General features: G+C 37.1%; 1 protein-coding gene across 3 annotated transcripts in view; it reads right to left on the bottom strand.

The window, feature by feature from the left end:
- LOC137186146 (interferon-induced very large GTPase 1-like) overlaps positions 1–19,957 on the bottom strand; it is a 130,700-nt gene that overhangs the window by 89,434 nt on the left and 21,309 nt on the right. Inside the window, exon 2 of one of the 3 annotated variants that reach the window (XR_010929007.1) lies at positions 14,708–19,832. The exons of the other annotated variants lie outside the window; for them this stretch is intronic. The gene's annotated coding sequence lies outside the window, so the exon portion shown is untranslated. The remainder of the gene's footprint in view (positions 1–14,707; positions 19,833–19,957) is intronic. 3 annotated transcript variants of the gene reach the window in all.

Genomic DNA, 19,957 nt, shown 5'->3' with positions numbered 1-19,957 from the left:
TCCAACTTTCTGCCAACAAACTTCCTAACCATCCACTGACCCCTCATCCTCCTCATAAGAAAGTCGGGTCATATAGATCTCATGTGAATAAGTCACTTTAGAAATGTTGATATGACATGTATTCTGGAAATGTTAAAATGTTGATAGAATACGTATTGTTGAAATGTTAATATCCTACGTATTATATGTGTTGAAACGTATATATTTAATGTATCTGTGGTTTGCAGAAATATACAATGCCAACGTTTTATTCTGGCGACCAGGCTGGTCTTTCCATTGTAACTGTGCCGCAGGAAGCTCTGCTTTTCCCGTGAGCCAGTTTACTGAAGGAGGTAACCAGCTTTCCGTGCACGTGTATTTTCCCCTTGCCAAGTTTGAAGATCCTCCCCTCGCAGAACGAGCTGTGACTTTTCCCTGTGTTCAGCCAAGCATAATTACTGGATCTGAAGAGGAGACCGCTGTTGCAACCCAGCGCTCTCCTATTTGCTTTCTTGAAGAAAAGGATTTCTTCAAGAAGACACGGATAACTTCTGTGCCCCACTGCCTTCCGACTGAGTCGACTCTCCTGTGTTTTCTCGCTGCCCACCGAGAAACCAGCTGCTGTTAACCCTCAAGGAAACAAGGAATGGCACTGCCAGGACCCACGCATCGGAGGACCCGAGCTGGACCCCACTGATGGACACATATCTGATCACCTTCTGAAGCGACCTAAGTAAGAGGCTTACGTCTAGGCAGAGACAGTGTTGCATTGTGTGTTTTATTAGCTTTATAGCTTGTTAAGCTTTATTGCTACAGTTGCTGTGAACTGACAGAACAGCGAGTCCTTCCTTCTGCTAAGCTCCAAGGAGCATTGATGTTTGCTGCTTGTTTAGTTGTGTTCACAACGCTTAGCTAATTTGTGTTGTCCCTGCTGTTATATTGTGCCACTGCAAGCAAGACAGCAGGTTGGTTTGTTGGTCCAAAGTCCAGACAACATGTGTTACAGACTACCATCCATACGCGCGCTTTTCTGTGTGACAAAGCAACTACTGCTCTCTCCCCACGGTCGCAGGACTCCACCATGAGCTGGCGTTTCTTTCTCTTTTCTCTCTCTTGTTCCTAACCCTGTTTACATGCACATAAACACTCACGCCCCTTTGCACATCTGGTGGGCTGATAACGTGGGACACAGTGGCGCTCTGCTGATAGCACACACAGCAAATTGGGTGATTGCAGAGTTGCCGACCTCCGGCTGGTGCCATCGTGCAACTAGAGACCTGTGCTGAGTAGGCGCCACCATCTTAGCCACTGACTCTAACCAAAACACTGTGGTCACATCCGCCATTTGATTCTCCCATGACATGACTTCCTCCTATAGTCACGTACACCATCTTGTCTCTCGCGTGACGTCCTCATCCCAGATCACGTCCGCCATCTTGTCACCCACACACACTCACTCACATACACAAAAACCCACACACATGCATTCACCTGCATGTGTGTTTAACCGTGTACAGCTGTTGTTTTATGTATGTTTTGCTCCGGTAGCGCTAGTTGTACAGTAATTTGATCACTAAAGCATTTGTTAATTGCATTTATTCTTCCTGAGGTTAATAAATTCTATTGTACATTTGTCTGTTGTGATTATTGTGTTTACTTGTTGTGATAAGAGGCTGGTTGAGAGAGTCAGAGCTCGGATTCAAACCTTCTCCATTGGTCCTGGTTTCCGGGTGGTGCCCCGTTATTAATTTGTATTCACAAATTTATTGATTTAATAATTAATAACTACCTTTGATGATTATTAATTATTGCTAATAATCAAACATGCTCCTCTCAGCCCCGACAAAGGTATCAAGACTAAATGTAAAAGCAACATAAGGCAATATAAAAACATTAAATAGAAATGAAAGTGTCAAATTTAAAAACAAAAATAAGTTTAAATAGAATAAGACCGGAGAAACAGGAGAATAAAAATTATAGTGCAGTCTAAGATATTAATCAAAAGCCTCAAATTTGATTTAATAAAAAACATCAGCAAACAGAAGTCTTCAGCCTTTTTTTTTTTTAATAAGTTTATTTTGCGGAAGACTACAACACAAATCGAAGAAAATTCCACCTGGATTTATTCAAAATTTTAAAATAAAGCGCTGTTTAGACATGAATGACTTTTTAAATTACTAAGACAAAATTTAATTGACTAATTAATATAAGCCACTGTAGAGATGCCTTCCATTATTCATGTTTTTCTACCTTCAGATTTATGTTCATACTTTACCTACATGGATCTGGTTGCCCTGCTTCAGGCATCAGTTCAGAATTGCCTCCAGAAAGACTGTTGTTAGTGACTCATATCTAAACCCAAACTTTTTTTTTTTTTTTTTACAGTTTTCAGCGGTGATCCAGAATGAAAATCTACAGAATTTAGCAGAATGTTTTTTGCTTGTCATGTGATAGACAATATTCATTTAAGATAAGAAAGACTGTTTTTGAGCAAAAATAAGCATACACAATGCATTAAACAACCTAAATTTACCTCAAGCAGGCTGAAAGAAATATTTAGTAGATTTTGGTAGAACCTTTGAATTTCAGATTTTATTTCATCACAAACAGTTCAAAACAAAACATGAACATTTGTTGGAAAAGTCGACTCGCATAAAATGCAGGAAACATGGCCACTAAATGTTCAATGTGGAGCAGAGAGAGCAAAAATGAATTTATATAATATAATTAATTAATCAACTCCCATTAACACTTCAACACATACTCAAACAAATACATGAATAAATAACTGGTAAGGTGCTTGACCTCAACTTCACCAAATATCTTTTGAGAACCTTTAAAAACGGCACAGAAAACTTTCTTTGATACTCTAAAATAATGCATCTGCGTAAAATTTAAAACTCTTTGGATACTCATAATATCCACATATCCAAATTGTCCAACAAAATTAATTTTGTCAAGTAAGTGAACAAATCAACAGTACAGTAACAGAACAAATGACTCAGTGAGCGATATGACTGAGTTAACGGGTTTTGACTCGTGGTGGAGATTAGTCTTGGGGTCTGCATGCAATCAGCATCATCATAATGTTGTTTTCAGTCAGGCTCCTTCTGTTCTGTGTCAGCAGCATCGTGTAGTAGGGGAAAAGTCTCTCTACATCCACTGAGGTAGTAGGGAGGTGGAGGAACAAAGCTGCTATCAAGGCTAGAGTGTCCTCCCTGGAGGCCCAATACTGCACAGGACTGATCTCCACAGTGTCACTCTTGTTCATGTGAATGTAGTGGTGCCATTCCTCAGCTGACAGTTGGATTAGGGCAGGTATGGCCTGAACATAATCATCCATGTTCTTTCTAAGCCCAGTCGCCTTTGCTGGCTCAAACACTGGAAGGGATTTGAAAAGCTCCATGCAGGGATGCCTTTCCATCACAGCCTGCAGCTTTGCAGAACATTCAGCCATGGTCCGCTGGAAAAGCTGAGAGCAGGCAACCTTCTCCCCTTCATCCAGCACCCTAGCTGCTCTCTAGTCTCAGGACGCCAGTCTTCAGCACCTGCAGTGCTTCTGTACTCAAACAACATATACAGGTCATCCAACTCTCCATGGATGATGGCAGAGGACAGTCTGAATGTGTCTTGCAGTTTGGTGAGGGTGGCCAAGATCTCAGTGGTGTGTTCAACAATGAAGATGGCCTGGGCTTTTAACACGTGTATTTTTTTTCCGCTAGGAGTGCTATTAGGTCCCGAACAACCTTGGAAGACAGTAGTAAGGTGGATATAAAGTCATATAAAATGTCAAAGTTCTCCTTCAGGAATCGCACAGCATCAATCCAGGAGCCCCATCTAGTCAGGACAGCAAACACTGGCATGACAGGAGCCAAGCCTAGAGCCTGCATGTAGGCCCGCAGCTCCAGTCGACGCTGGGGGGCCTTACAAAACACCCTCTTCACAAGGCTACACACTCGATTAAGGTCCTCAAAGGTGTCAGGAAAGACCTCGAGCACCAAGTTGAGCAGATGTGCCAGGCATGTGATGTTTGGCGTTGGGAAAGAGGCTTTGAAGAACTGTGTTGAAGGCTTTCTCCATGTAGCTTGTTGAATCTGTGACAAAAGTCCAGACATCACTGAAATTGATGTTGTAAGTGTGAAGGCAAGCGATGACTGCCTGAGACACAGTGGTGAAGTTAACTCTCTCAAGGAGAACACGATCTGCAGCTAGAGGAAGTCTGTCCACAGACTGCAGAAGAATGGCAAGGACACAGCGACCACAGACATCTGTTGTCTCATCCAGTATAACACAGACAGCTTTTCCCTTCACTGCACGCTGGATGTCCTCCACATACTGAGGGAACAGCCCCGGCAGGTAGTCATATCGGAGATGAGATGGAGCTGGACTAGATCCTCCTTGCTTGCAGTATTTTTGCAAAAAAGGAGCCAGTTTGGGAGATTTCTCCAGGGGAATATCTGCCTCAATAAAGTCCAGAAGAAACTCCTTCCTCTCAGCTGTAGATGGGGTTTTAGAGAGGCAAGAACCCAAAGTTTGATTCCTAGATTGTACTGAAAGTAAAGGAAAAAGACAGATATTCACTGTACATTGAAAATACATTTTACATACCATACATAACATATATTTACTTGAAAAACATTTATTTTGCAATTTTTTATTTTTTCAATGATCTAATCTACACAGTTTAACAATGTTTCCCACAAATGTCAGTAAAAACACATAGGCTATGTTTGGAACTGCATACTGACATACTATCCATACTAAATATGTCAAATTGAGTGTGTAGTGCATTCTAACTGCACAGTATGTGGATTTTGTGTACTCAAAAATTGCCTCTATGTATACTAGATTAGCAAGAATTTCTGAGTATGCGGCATTATTTGGATAAACTGACCACATATTGGGAATCTATATGGTTACTTTCTCATCTAAAAATATTAAAACTTAATAAAGTGACATATTAAGAGTTCTAGAGTGAAAATTACAAAAGCTTTTAGCCTGGTTTAAAATCTCTGCCATCACTGCCAGTTGGTGTGAAATGCATTCTGGGATACTTGGACTGTCTTGCCTGAGTATACTTCAGTGTGAACAGTCTGCTTGTAATGGCATACTTAATTGATCATTAAGTAGGCAGACTTAATTGATCATTAAGTAGGCAGTATGCAGTAGGCTATATACTGATTGAGTATGTAGCAGGCAGTATGTCAGTACGTGATTTCAAACACAGCCATGGCCTACATGGAACAATTCAATGAGGTTGACATGTAAATATTGAATGTGTAAAATCCACACTGTTGTCATCCTGACACACACACACACACACACACAGGTCTAAAAGTCAAATCCTCACAGAGACAGACATCACAGAGCCAAAGCGCAAATCTGAGTTTTGCTATCTGAAAAGTCTATTCTGATTCATTCTCCCTTTCCCACTGTCACCATCATAACTAGAGTTGTTACCAGTGGAAATGGACACTGGACTGGAAATGGAGCATTGATGGAAGAAGTATTCAGATCCTTTACTTAAGTAAAAGCACCAATACAGCAGATTCCATTTCTGAATGACTGCTGAGTCATTGTTGCTATTATCAGATTCTGTTTTCGTCCTGTAACTGCTGAGTCATTGGCTGCTGTGGCAACAGGGGGAGGGCATGAAATTGACAAACCTGACTGTGATTGGCCAATTCTAGGCTTTTACTGGGTGGAAATGGAATCTGATAATAGCTATTGGCTAGTCAGACTCCTTGTCTGTTCTGGACACACACACACACACACACACACACACACACACACACACACACACACACACACACACACACACACACACACACAGGGATACAGAGACAAAGAAACTTGTCCATTACCTTCTCTAGTAATTTTTATATGAAGGCATTCTAATATCTTTCCAAAAAGGCCACAAAACTTTATCCACACACTACCCCATAAGGCAATGATTTATAGAGGTTTCCAAAACTGCCAGTACCCAAATGCTAGCCTGATTTCAGCTAGCTAGCTTTGCTCTATTGGTAGAGGATTATAAGTATCATCTTGATGAGAATATTAGCTAGCTGTTAGCTAGGGCAGCTCATAAACATTGCTATTTGAATTGGTAAATTGGTAACATTTTGAGAAGAATTTCAAATGTTAGAAAGCTAGTTAACAACTTGCTTTTCTGTTTTTATGCCTTAGGGACTTCAGATGCTCCAGCATGGTCTGCCTCCTCAGGTAGACCACTGAGTGCTGACACACTTTACAAAACAACACTCCTTCGTCCGCATAAAAGTCACTGGAGAATTCATTCACCCGATCCCTCGCAGTTATCCATGTTGACGATGGCGCCTCCCCAGCTCTTCAACAGTAAATTTAACCACTAAGTTTGATCTTACAGTCCCAGTGAAATTTAATATTTGGGTGGTGTACAAGCAATCCAATCAAATCCTTTGCATTTGATTGGATTGCTAAAAAAGCGGTTAGGCTTAGACACTTAGATAAACACACACACAAACAAACAAATGCACACACACACACACATACGTACATGGGTCTAAAAGTCACATCCTCACAAAGATAGACTTCATGGAGCCAAAAAGCAAATCAGAGTTCTCCTATCGGAGGAGTATTGACACTATTGATACAGATGAATCGGTTCACATAGATAATCACTCTGAATGTCAATATAGTTATAATTAGTAATTAATTCTCTCTCAGATCAGCTATAAATTAATATTTACAGGTTTCCATTAACAGTCACACACTCACCTGGGGGATACAAGCCCGGTCTGACTTGTTCCCACGGTGATGCTTTATAGCTGCATCATTACCTTGGATACTGTGTAGCCAAGTATTAAATATGAAATTTAAATGAAATATACAGCAAAAAAAATATGAAAATAATACAAATATGTACACCTTACAACTATTAAATAAAGGTAAAATTTCTGACAAAATTATATTCTATATTACAAGATTTTCAACTGATGTATTTAATGTAACATGCAAGAGGCATATGTTACATGCACCCTCACACACACACACACACAAACACACACACACAAATACATGCATAGCATGTACTGTATATATAAAATGTATACATATCAAACTTAATGTTGTGTTAATGTTCATATTACTGTTATTTTGAAATGTCAAAATATTTGGACAAATTGTACTTTGATGTGTTGGCAACATTGCTCTTGAAACTTTCATCAAATAAAGCCCATTGAACTGAATTGAATTGAATTGAATTGAATTGAATTGAATTGAATTGAATTGAATTGAATTGAATTGAATTGCATTGATCGGCTCCACACACACTTCCTCACCTGTTGTTAGATCAGGAGGACGAGGGAGAGATGAATGAATTAGACCTCAGCCACATTGTTTTGGAAATGAAAACAAAGTTTTTGCCCACTGATATCCAACTTACATACATCTCTTCCTGTCTCTCTCCATATTGTTCTGTTAGCTATTAGACCCACAAACAGTGAAGCGTGGTTTTATATGTCCGGTGTGATTAGCCCCTCTTCACATTTGATTGGGTGAATTTTTGTAAACGTCTTTGAGTGCAGGACGAGCAAACATTTGAAACTACTTTACAGGAAGAGAAAAGACTTGGATTTTGATGTAAAAATACGCTGATACTGATTTAATGACACATATTTGGCATGTAATGTAAGAAATAAATTAACATTAACACAGGGACACAGGATTAAAACTGGGAAAATGTATTTTTAATTTCACTGGGTCTTAATGGAAAACAACACACGACTGTCCCACAAATGCACAAAGGGATGGAGATGTGTTAACATTCTGAGTTTTACAAGCAGCATCTCTATTGAATACTCTATGAGCACATATTCTTTCCCTTACTGTATTTATCCTGACATACCTTTGTATGTGGTTTGCAGGGGCAGAATTTACCATTATGAAAGGTAGACCACTGCCAGGCCCAGACTGCTATAGATTTATCATGATGTTTAGATATGAAACATATAAAATCATGTTATTATTCTTACTCATTATACCCTGAAATTACTCACTTTGTTTGTTACTGGTTACTTTACAAATTAAGATTTTATACGTAAATATATGATCAGCAAATAAAGTATGACGCTTTTATATAGATTAAACTATCCATCGGTATATATAGAAGTTAACATGAGCTTCACCTTGAACAGACGTTAAGTAAATGTAAGTTCATTGTGCTAATAATACTTCTGCACTTTTGCGTAAGTACATTGTTGAATGCAAGACATTACTTTACTTTTAACAGACTATGTTTAGTGTGGCATTAATATTAAAGTTTATTAAAGTTTTGAGTAGACTACTTCTTCTACCACATTCTCAATTAGATCCATAACTGAGTTTGCCCAGGGCCCCCAAATCACTAAATCCACCCCTGGTCAACTCCAGCATATCCGAAGCCCTTGAGTTGAATATACAGCTGGATACATTAATATAAAATATTTATCACAGTTTGTTGAAAAGCATTTCAAAAGCGTTTGAGCATTGGACATTTTTTATAACAAGCAGGTTTGTCTGGTTTTATGTTTTTTTTAACCAACAGTGTAATGAGTCACACAAGGGGCCTGTACCATGAAGCAAGCCTAGTGAGCTACCTATCTATCTTTGGGTTAGCTAGAGTTACCAATGTCACAAAGATGATTCACTGTTAACTAGTGTAGATAACCACAGTATCCTGGGCTACACTGCCAACCTGCTCTGGACCAGGTTCAGTCCGGAGAAACATATCGTGGCTATCGTAAGCTTTTGCATTTTAAATTTCACTATTTTCATCATCACGTCACATTTTCAAATGATCATTTTACATTTTAAATTTGATTTTCCAATTTCCTTTTTCTTTATAAGTTTAATTATGGCTTGATTATTCCTAATAGTGTAATAAAATCATAATCTTTTTAATTTGATCTCTTTTAATTTTCTATTTGGACTTTTAATTTTCATTTTGACCAAAAATATCCTCCACATTTACAGATCAAAACACAACTAAATATTTCAGCAACATTTTTTTCAAGTATTTTCAAAATGACCACATTCACAAACTCTGTTCCTTGATCTGTCAGTATCCTTTTCAGAGCCTCCAACTGATGGAAAAATGTAATTATGCATTCAGTCACCTCAGCTGCTGTTTTGGTACAGAGATTATAAGCTTGTGGCCATTTTGTCAGGTCGTCCACCAAGACATAGATGGACTGATTCAGTTTACCTATCAGGTCCATGTCAAGTAGCTCAAATGGATGTGTAACCTGAAAAAGGCAGTACAACATAAAAATATACATGTCATTCTGGATATAATGTGTCTTAACATGTTTAAAGAAAATTAAGCTTTCTTCCTTTCCACAGGCTCTGCTGAGAAGTATGTAAAGATTTTATGTATTTATATCTGTAAGGTAAATATGTTCTCTAGTAAAACAACAGACATTAATTGTGAGACCGTGTCAACAACAGCTACCTTTATGGGGGTATACTCCACCTTTAATAATATGACCAGTTGACTGGCACACTGCACATTCTGACACCTGTTTAAAATACATATACATGAAGAAGTTAACTATCTGCTGGCATTTAACACTGAAGTCAACCATGTAGAACAGGTTTAATTACTGTAATTTAATGAAAATATACATATACATACCAGTAAAGTATAATATACATTATACCTCCACACCTGTGGAGCTGTCATGAAAATCCCTAAAAATGGCATCAGCCTCCTCTGTGCCTCTAACCACTTTGGTTTTGATGACCTTACCAGGACCTTTCAAGTAGTACAGTGCTCCATCTAGGAAATAAACTGTAACACATTTACATCAGCAAACACAGCACAGCTGGAATATTAGTTCATTAATGGATGAATCATTTTGTTATTTATGTTATGCCTTGATGGTGTTTTTTTTTTTTTTTGTTTGTTTGTTTTTTTAATTTGTAATATTAGTTTATTGTTTCACAAGGCAAACAAACTGAACTCTTTGACTGAAGTTAAATAAAATGGTAATTCACTCAGTCTACAGGCTATAGGGTGAGTTTCTTATACATTGTTTACAATATAGCTTTATTTTAATTAGGTTCATATACACTCAGAGGCCACTTTACTAGGTTCACCTGTAAAATTCAATGCAATACAAATACAACAGCTCTGCAATAAATTCAACCTTTACAAAGATAATGTTCAGTTGTGATTGACACTGTCAGAGATTGTTAATTAAACTATATATTTATCATTGAGGTTGTAGTGGACTGCTTTATATTTAGAGAAGCTTCTAATGTTTTACTCCACAGAGAGGAAGAAGAATATTAGAAACACATTTCAGTATAATGCTGTCCAGTTCAACATCACCACTATGACCTCAGTAATAAACATAGAGATCAAGTTGAATTATCACTTCTGACAGTCTCACCTACAACTGAACAGTATTATCTTCCTAAATGTAGAATTTATGGCAGATGTGTTGCGTTGGACTGAATTAAATTGTATAGATGGACCAAATAAAAGTTGCCAAGGAGTGTATATTAATGGTGGCAATAGCTGTTTTTGACAGTTAACAGTGTAAAAATAATAACAATAATCATTATTTATTCATATAGAAATATTTAGGCCTATTGGTAGACGCATGTCTGAAATAAATTGTAACATACATTTACATCAGCAAATATATTTAACATTACAGCTCATGTACGTTAATGAGTGGACAAAATATTAGGAACACCATTCAATATAATGCACTCCAGTACACAACCATCCACTACGACCTCAATAATAAACATAAAGTAGAATTATCACCTTTCTGACAATGTCAACAACAACTGAAAATGTAAAAGCTTCATAAATGTAGAATTTATAGCAGAGCTGTTGTATTAGTTTGCATTAGATTTCACAGGTGTTCCTAATAAAGTGGCTGATGAGAGTATTTGTAGCTCCGGGGAGGGTAAAGATAAAAAAAAGAAACAAAGTCAGACCTCAGCCACCCCTCTCCCTCTGATAAATAACCAACAGTATCATATAAATCTTTAAAATGTTTTAGCTATATGTAATATAGTATAACTCTTCACTCTGACCCTGAGGCTGGAACACATAACAGGAAGTCAAAAGCAACTTTAAAGTCTTGTTTTGTTTTTACAAAAAGCTTTTTTCAGTTGCTTATTTTTGAAAGACATGTGTAGAGTTTTTAGAGATTTTAGAGATTTGAGGCATTTCTGCCAACTGTGATCCAAAACTGTCAAAGCAATAATGAAGAAATGCATTGTCTTCATTTTTTTAATAACACACAAATTTTGCAAAACATTGAACACAAGTACAGAGACTGACTGACAATATTTTCAGTCTTGTTCCTAATAAAGAGAAATCTGTTGTGTCAGTTCATTCAATGTGAGAATATACAGACAAAACTTGACTATAATCAGTATGACATCACATGTAAAGAGACACATTAGGTTGGTAACCTGGTGTTTGATTTTAAAAAGTAGAAAAAACAACTGTGTGTGTGTGAATGTAAGGTGGGAAAATCTTTTAAGGGACAACAGTCGACCTCTCTTCCTCAAATCCTAAATCTCATGAGAAAGAGAGAGAGAGCTGGAGAGAGAGAGAGTATATGTGTTGGTGCTGATGATGAACAACTCAGCAAACTCTGATGCAAAAAACATACAAAGACAGAAAGAAGTGAGGAGAGATGACGGCCTTCCTGCTCCCCAGCAGCAGATGTCACTGTGCTTAACATGAATGTTGTTCTGCAGTGGAACCACTGGATGGCAGCGTCTGACATGCAAAATGTGCAGCAATGAAATGAACTTCACATCAAAGTCTCCACCTCTCAGTTTTAACTGTTAACTTTGTTCACATTCAAACTCTAATCAGTTGGAGTTAGTTAGTTAAAATAAAGGATTCTGAATATTTGCTGTTTTAATCAGACGACAAATTCAACACACACGTCGAGTCAACAATAAATCAAGTTTATAGTCATTTATTTCTTTATATGTATATTTTATGTTTAGTGTTACAAAATGTATTTTGATCAGACTTGGCTGTGAGGGTCAGTGAGTGATTCAGATTCTGATTCAGATCAACTTTATTATCCCACACGGAGAAATTCATTTGGTCCAGTGCTCCAGACATAAAAGCACCAAAGAATCCACAATCCGTCAGATTATTTGTCATGTTTTCATCTTGTTGGATCAAACACAGACAGGAGTTATTAATATATGAATAAGACTGTACAGTTTCTGATTTCAGACACTCTTAATTTTCCATTTAGAAAGCTGCAATAGAGTGTAGACTCCACACAAGGTGGACTTGACTCTTGTGCCCTCAAGTGGTAGAAGACTGAACCTATCACTACTTCACTACTTCTCTCTTGTTCTCAATATTTGCTCTTTGAACTGTGATTCAGTGTTTCACTGTGTATTCATACAACAGATAGACTTTAATCCTCTTCAGATTTCATGAAGAACTTAAATTAACAGCATCTACTGGTGTCTAGTGGTTCTATTTGTTAAAGGACCAGTTCACCCAAAACTGCAGAAAAACATTTTGTGAGTAACCTCTTGTGATATGTGTAGTCATGGAGATAGTTTTGGTTTTATTTGTCCAGTGTTTGAGATGTCTGTCACCACACCAGTTCAATGGAGTTTCATTTGTGGTTCTCACAGCACTGAAAAGTTACATTAAATTAAAATCAACAGCAGTGTGTTTTCTAGAAAGTGTGACTGTTACTGTGGATAATCCACAGAAAATACTGTAAAAAGATGTCAGATTAGTTTAGTAGAAAGTCTTTCCACTCAGAATTGTTGAGAATGTGTCCTGTGGATTGTCCAGAGTAAGTGGGGACATTGTTTTTAGAAAGACGTGATACTGTTGAAGTCTTTTAAATGTCACTTTTTAATGCACCTCCATTGTACTGGGATGGTGGCAGAAAACTCAGAGACAGATATCTCAAAAACTGTGAAGATAAAACCAAAAACAGAGAATAATCCTCCAAATACCTGTAAACCTCTCTGTGAGTCATATTTTATAACATTGTGTCATAATTTTATACAATTTGAATCTAAACATGTTCTGAGTCTGTAGTGTTGATTAATAATTAATAACTGCTGTTGATAGACAGTGTTGTCCCATAATGCAATGCACAATAGAAATAAAGGAACTACTGACAGCTGGTAAAGAGTGACACCATTGTTGTCAGTAGTGCAGCGGCTTTGATTACAACTTTAAAAAAATAAAACTAAAGTAAAACATTTGTAGAAGAAAACTTTATACCCAATATTTGTGAACTTATCAATTTTGAAATCAGCAATATTGATCTTAAGTTGTTGTTATATTTATTACAAAAGATACTTTGTCACATGATCTTTGTACATACAGTATATTATCACCATCACTTATCATTATACACATAACTATACTGTATATCAACCTGTAAAAAAGAAGAAAAAAAAAACACTGATAAAGGAAAACTTGTTTGTATCTTGTTTAATTCATTGTGTCAGAAGTTGAACATGATCAACAGAGCAGAAGATGCCACATTATTCCCACAGTTGGCTTGTTTAGACAATATTTAAACATGAGCTAAAAGGTCAGTTACAACAACATAAAGACTCTTATTCACTGACTTTTATCAAACACACATCAAAAGATCAAATGTTTTACATGTTCCTATTAGAAATAAACTGTAAAAATATTAAAGAATAGTGATGACATGTTAGAAAACATCTGTTTCACATGGCCTTTGTTCTTCATCATCATCAACAGCATCATCATCATCATCATCATCTTTAGCACAAGACATTATGTACATAGCTGTGTAACAAGATGAAGAAAACAAAAACCTTTGTAGTAAAGAATAAAATGCAAAAACAAAATACCACAAAAAACAATAATAATATCTTTTTCAAAGATAAAACAATTTTCTGATCTTTAACTTGACTTGTTCAACACATCATCATCTGTCAAAAATAATTTTAAAAAGTTACATTAACAACACATGAAAGGACGTCTCAGTATTTGTACATGAATCAAAAATTAATTTGCATCAATATGCAAACATTTGAACTGATGACAATTTATTCATTTTACTCTCAAAGAAAACATTAATAACTATTTTATTTTAACATGTTATGTTTTGCAGGTAATGTTGAAGAATAAAACTACAAATAATGTAAAAAGTAGTAAAACGTGTTACAAAACAGTATCTCATTACTCATTACATGACCTTTGAACTACATAGGCCTACATCATCATCACTTTTTTATTTAAAATAATAAAATAAACAAGAACAAATATGGTAAATATTTAAGTCTGAGTAATTGTTTCTGTGCTTTCTGTCTCTTTGTTACATATTCAGCTTCAGAAAGGCACCAAAAGTCAGTTGTATCAATATTTGTTATTGATTGACTGGTAGTAACCATTAGAAAGCCAACTGCAAACACTGAATGAACCATGCTGACATCTTCATCATCATCATCATTATCTTGCATACTGGTTTCTATTCACATAGTCATATATCAATATGAACAAAGACAAAAAAAAAAAAAAGTAACATGACCCTTTTTTCATGTGGTCTTTGTAGATCATCATTATAATTGTCACATCACAGACCATAAAATGGAGATAAAAACATAAAACATAATCTTTTTTGTTTTACATGGTCTTCGTTCTACATGATAATTTCATTATCATTATCAACATCATTAAAATGCAAAACAGCTGAGAAAAGAAAACTTCAAAAAACAAAAATACATGAAATATTATAGAAAAAGTTGAACAGTCTAACATCAACTTCTCAACAACTTGTTCAAATCATCATTTGTCATTGATCATGTTCACCAGACCAAAGGATGCCACAGTATTCACTGTCAGCAGCTGCTTTAGTCTGAATTTGAGTTTGAACCACAAAGTCATTTGCATAAAAAACAACAAACATTAAAAATAAAGCATGAAAAACAAAACAAATATGTTTGGGAAGTTTTTCACTGCGCTGAATTAGGCTGAAGACTTATGATTTTCTAAGTGAAAATAATGGATCAGCCAAGCTACATTAACTGATCTGATCTGCTGGATGCTCTAACGTGTACAGTTTGTTTGTTTTTTTTAAAAAAAACTTGCAAATTTGGTTTTGTTTAAAGACATTTGTACGTTGTTCACTGTATGTTGAAGGCATCTTTTAACCCCTTCAGTGCTTGTTCCTTTGTGATTCTCCTCCAGGCCTCTGGAACATCAGCTGGCTTGGACTTGTATTTATCAGCAAATCTGTCATTGTATTTTACCAGTACAAACTTCCAGTAGTCAGATGCCTCTATGCTGGGATCTGGAGGAATGTGCCAGTCTGGATAGAAGGTGTAATACTCTTTGTAAGGATGAGGCTCCCATTTAGTAACTGTGTTTTTGAATTTATGTTCACTTTGCACAGCAGTTGTACACAGTGTTTCAACCAGCTTCTGAGTGTCTTCATTCCTGTATCCACCAAGACCTTTTGGCCGATGAACAGCTGCATGATGCTTCTTGTGATCTTTGCCTCCAGCCTCACAGGGAACTTTACAAAATGGACATTGTTTTCCACAACCAAACACTCGCTTGAAAAGCTCCTCCTGTGGTTTGATTGGAAGTTTGTTCAGAGTCTCAGTGATGTTTTCAGACTTTGAGAATTCCTCCTGAAGCTGTTCTTTCAAGTCTTCTATTGACATTTTGAGGCTGTTGATAAATGGATGACATGTGCATTGAATTTGAAACAGGGCTCTTTTTTCATCCTCCACTGAAATTGAGATGTCTTTAATCAAATACTTCCGCATGTTGCTGATGAGCTCTGTGATGCTTTCATTGTTATTTGGCAGTTGAAAACCATCTGGTCCTTTTGTGGCCTGCTCTAAGGCTGCTGTGATTTTGTCAACTATGACTTGAAGGTTCTTGATCTTCAGTTTGCACAAAGTTTTCTTCTTTGAAATTTGTTGCTGGATTTGTTGAAATATCCAATCTTTAACATATATTTCATACTTACAAATGTACTTGACAAAACTGTCAAAGTCATCCTTTTGCAGCAACTCTTCCTGAATGTTGTACTGGAAAAAGGAGCGGGAACTGAACTCTGCTGAATGACAACCTGTCAAAATTTCATCCACTATGTTTATTCCCAGAGATCTGTTGATGTACTCTTCCACAGCAGGTTTGATACAACATCTGACAAAATCATTTGCTTTGCGCTGACAATCATCTCTCTGTTTGTATAAATCAAGAAAATCTGACAAGTACTGAGTCTTGTACTTCTGCAGCTGAAATCGAGGATCTTTATCTGACAAGAATTTTTTGTGCATTTTGAGGAATTCCCTTGAGGCAATGCCACAAATGTGAAGTTTCAGATCAATCTCAAACTTGATTTTGACATCCTTGCTGATATTTTGAAGGGACTCATCGATTTTGTCCAGAAGATCCTTTATGAAAGACTCATGATAATCTGGGTTTGTCTTTACAACATCAAGCACAAATTGTGTGCAAGACTCAATGACATCGTCAGCTGTTGCCTGCAAATATCTTTTTATGTCTTTTCTGCGGAACAGATTAAAAGTCATTGCATTCTTGACATGCTCATTCTTGGCCTTAAACTCACTCTTCCCAAAATCTTCTAGGTCTCTAATGTTCTGTAATTCCTCATTGACTTTATGATTTAAGAAGTTTTTTTTCAAGTGGATAAAGATGTTTTCAGATATATTTTGTTCTTTCAGGCCAGACACATTTTTAGTGGCTTCAGTCCACATCTTTTCAAACTCACATTTCAGTTGTTCATCAGACAGTTTGGAGTCTTTACAGTCACTCAAGAGCTTCTTGACCTGCTCCTCAATCACAGCTCTGTATTTCCTCTGAATGTCTCGAACCTCTTTTGAACTTTTTCTCATGTGAAGTGCACAATCCAGTTTATTGTTTACTGAATGTTTGATTTCCTTGGCAAGACTACTGATACTGTTGAAAAAATCAATTTTGTATTTTTCTATCAGATTTACATTCTGGTCTTTCTTTTTGTAGTATTTTGTAAGTTTCTCCTTCATTTTTCTTTCTTCAGATGCTATGTTTTCTGACACCTCTGATTTCTTTGATTCAACCAATTTGCTCCAAGTTTGAATATCAGATTCATTGTCAGAATTTAAGATTTCCAACTCTGCTTCTGTTTGCCAGGAGAGGATTTCTTTTCTGAACTGCCATTCCCATTGATTGAACTCTTTGCAAAGGTTATTGTAGGCATTAGCCACAAGAGTGTTTCTGAAACTAAAGATGAAGTTCTCATATTTCACTGCTTTCCAGAGACTTTTTATCCATTCTAGAAACTCTGGGATCTGTGAGACTTTAATGCTTTGATCTGTTTTCACTGTTGTCAAAAGATTTTTCTTGAAATCTGCTACAGCTTCACTGTAACCTGTGTTCACTGGTGCCATTGGAGGGGTTCCATGCCAGAGTCCTGGGATGTTCCAGTTGTTTTTGTCCATGTCATAGTCCAGCACATCTGTGAAAGCTTTAATAGAAGGCTGCCTTTCCATTTCAGCTGCAATTTGCGTCATTTCATTGAGCTGGTCCAAGAGATGTTTTCTTTCTGTTATGGTCTTTGCATGAGCTGAAACTCCAGAAACATTTTGATGCACAAAGTGACAAATTGGCTTTTTACCAATTTCCTTCATTCTCAAGAAGGCGTGAACTGCAATTTGCAGGACATCTTTCATTTCTGTTGAGTTCTCCATAGCGACATTGATAATGGTGACATCACTTAAACCAATCACAAAGGTTGCCAGCTGGTTGTCATGCTCATAACTGTCTTCTAGTTCTGCCAAATGTGGAGACTTTAGACCCTCTGTGTCAATGAGAACTATAAATTCATAATTCAACTCATGTTTCATGTCCTCTCCAACTTTGAGGAAAAGCATATAAGCTCCTCTTGTGCATCTGCCGCTGCTGACAGGAAACTGCACACCAAACATGGTGTTGAGGAGTGTTGACTTCCCTGTACTTTGAACACCCAGCACACTCAGTACTAACAGTCTGCTCTTCCCTCCAACCTTCTTGTGAAGCTCCGTCAGCACATCTGTCACCCATCTCTCTGGGATGTTGGAAGCATCTCCATCCAAGAGCTCTAAAGGATATCCATCCAACAGCATTTCAGCTGCCAAACCAGGGAGACGAGATATTTCATCAGCAGTGTTTCTTGAGCCAGAAATTGAGAACTCATAGATGAGTCCCATCTCTCTCATGTAATGCTCTACTCCTAAAGAGCTCTCCATCAAAGCCTGATCTAACTCTGCAATGATTTGCACATCTTTCTCATTTCTATCACAGTGCTCTTTCAGTTTATTACGCAGTAAAGATAGTTTAATGACAGAATGTGAATGTGCATTCAGCTTAAATTTCATCCACTTCAGAAAAAAATCTCTTTTCTCTTTGTCACATTTGGATAAATGTTCAATAAAACTTCTCATGGCTCTGGAAAGTTTATATTTGCTTTGCTGCTCCCTGATTCGTTGTTTTTCCTCCAATAGCTGGGATTTATATTCCTCCAGTGCTTGTTCACCAGCATTTTTCAATCTACATTCCTCCATTTCCAGTTGTGATAAACTTTTCCAGTCAATTCCTTGCAAAGGAAGTTGTTGTTTTTTGTAGTCTGGTATACTCCGCACTCCAATTCCTTTCACAATCTCCTCAGCTGCTTTCTTTTGCTCATCAGTTTTGTTTTCGTCCACAGACAGACCAAAGTCAACAGCTTTGTCAAGCATATTTTCGAAGATAACTGTGTTTGCTTTATTTGTCAGTGATTTCTTGATGGACACACAAAGTTTGTCTGAAAACTCTGCAACATTTACCTTTGGGTCTTTGGTTTTCACGCTGCTTTTTGGTAGCTCTAACTCTTTCAGTGTTGTCTGGACAGACATCATGTCCTCTCTAGAGTTGTCCTTGCGATTTACAACCAAGAATAGTTTGGATTTCACATCTTGAAGAGAAGTCAGAATCTTGTGCTCATTTTCTTCAACTTTGTCCAGGAACACAAAGGTCGCAGTTGACTGTTGAAAAAGAAACTTGAATTGTGTGAGTGACTCACAAATGTCTCCTCTCAAATTGGCAAAGGCAACTGGTCCTGGAAATATGTCAAGATTTTCTCTGCCACTGGGAAGGTACCAGCAAACCTCGACCAAGCCACTAGCAATTTTCTTAGGGATCGCTCCTCCTTTCATATCTCTGTGTATGAAGATGTTGTGATTGTACTGGCCAAGGCTGAGAACATGATTCAAAACCTGTGACTTGGACAAACTACAGTTTTTCAGCCTCACAAAGGTAAAGAATGGTATATTTGCTTGGACAATGCTGTCTTCAACAAATCCTTTTGATTCAGACAAATCATGTGGACACCACTCTTTGACGACGTCTCTCAGAGCCCACAGCATCAGGGAACACTGACTGTTATCACCATGAGGCAACAGCAGTGGGACAGAAAACTGGCACATTGTCATCTTGAGGGCCATTTCCTGTTGCAAGAAGCTGTCAGCACAAAGAAAGAGTGCGACTATGAGGTCGAGAGCATTAACCTTGTTGTCTGCAGAGTCATCTGCAGTGACCAGGTCAAAATCAAAGAGATAATTGTTTTCATCATCATCATCATCATCATCTTCATCAACATCATTGTTTGATAGTTGTGTACAGTTTCTGCATCCTGTGTTGATTTGAAAGAGTTTTCTGAGAAAGCACCATGGTATTTTCTCAAGTGATTCAACAGTTTCACCATAAATGTTGTTTTTGTTGATTTCCAGAAGAGACTGAAGAGTGAGCTTGTTGGGATAAAATTTCTTCAGTCCAAGTTTGGAGAGAAAGTTGAAAAAGACTAGGAAAGAGAAAAAAGATCACTTGTAAAAACAAGAAAAATTAACAGAAAAATGAATGACCCTCTAGGACTTCATATGTAATATAATATTATTTTTTATTTATATGCTGTTGGCAACCAACTGT

This window comes from Thunnus thynnus, chromosome 1, assembly GCF_963924715.1.
Source record: "Thunnus thynnus chromosome 1, fThuThy2.1, whole genome shotgun sequence".
Classification (NCBI taxonomy): domain Eukaryota; kingdom Metazoa; phylum Chordata; class Actinopteri; order Scombriformes; family Scombridae; genus Thunnus; species Thunnus thynnus.
The sequence above is the reverse complement of the archived record's forward strand: the minus strand, read 5'-3'. Positions and strand labels throughout refer to the sequence as shown.